Below are 763 nucleotides of genomic sequence, written 5' to 3'. Positions count from 1 at the left end.
GCCGGCTGGGGGCAGCTCCTGCATTGAGCGTCTGCCCCCTGATGGTCAGTGCTCGTCATAGCAACTGGTCCACCAGTTGTTCCACCATTTGGTTGATTTGCATATTAGGCTTTTATTATATAGGATGAGATGGTGTAGAACAATGCGTACAGTTGGCTGTCTGCATCGCAGATTTCCAACCAGATTGAAAATACTGTCCTGTTAGTGGTGAAATGGCACCAGATTGTTATCAGACCTCAATTCAGCAACCTCAGTACTTGAGTTCAGTAAAAAAAAGAATTCAGAGCCAAGGAACTCAAATTATAAGAGAAAGTTTATTTAGAAAGTCACAGCAGTAAAAAAAAAAAAAAGTGAGCCAGCTGGGCTGCATGGGCTCAGGAACTGAGTTACAAAAGCAGAAGAAGGGCCCTTGTTGCTTAGGAAAAAGAAGGGCAGAAAGATGTGCCTCGGAGAAGGAAAAGGGGAAAGAGGAGGTTGAGAGAGAGAGAGAGAACACACTGGGTCCTTGGTCCTAAGTGTTTTTATCCCCTCTTTAAAGGCGGGGTCTTAGGGGACATCCCAGGGGAGGATCTCAATAGAATATCCATCAGCTTTTCCAGGTCTGTCCTTTCAGGGTGTGGTCTCTACTGATTGGTCAGTGCTAAGGGAGGGTTATTAGTCATTGCATCTGAGCCTAATGTCAGCTAAGGTGTCCCTTCATCTGGTTTTGCTGCTTTTCTGGGTCCTGAGCTGAAACACATCTGTGGCCTAAGTGTCATCTCTA

This window comes from Myotis davidii, unplaced genomic scaffold (assembly GCF_000327345.1).
Source record: "Myotis davidii unplaced genomic scaffold, ASM32734v1 scaffold72, whole genome shotgun sequence".
Classification (NCBI taxonomy): Eukaryota; Metazoa; Chordata; class Mammalia; order Chiroptera; family Vespertilionidae; genus Myotis; species Myotis davidii.
Note: the sequence above shows the minus strand (reverse complement) of the source record.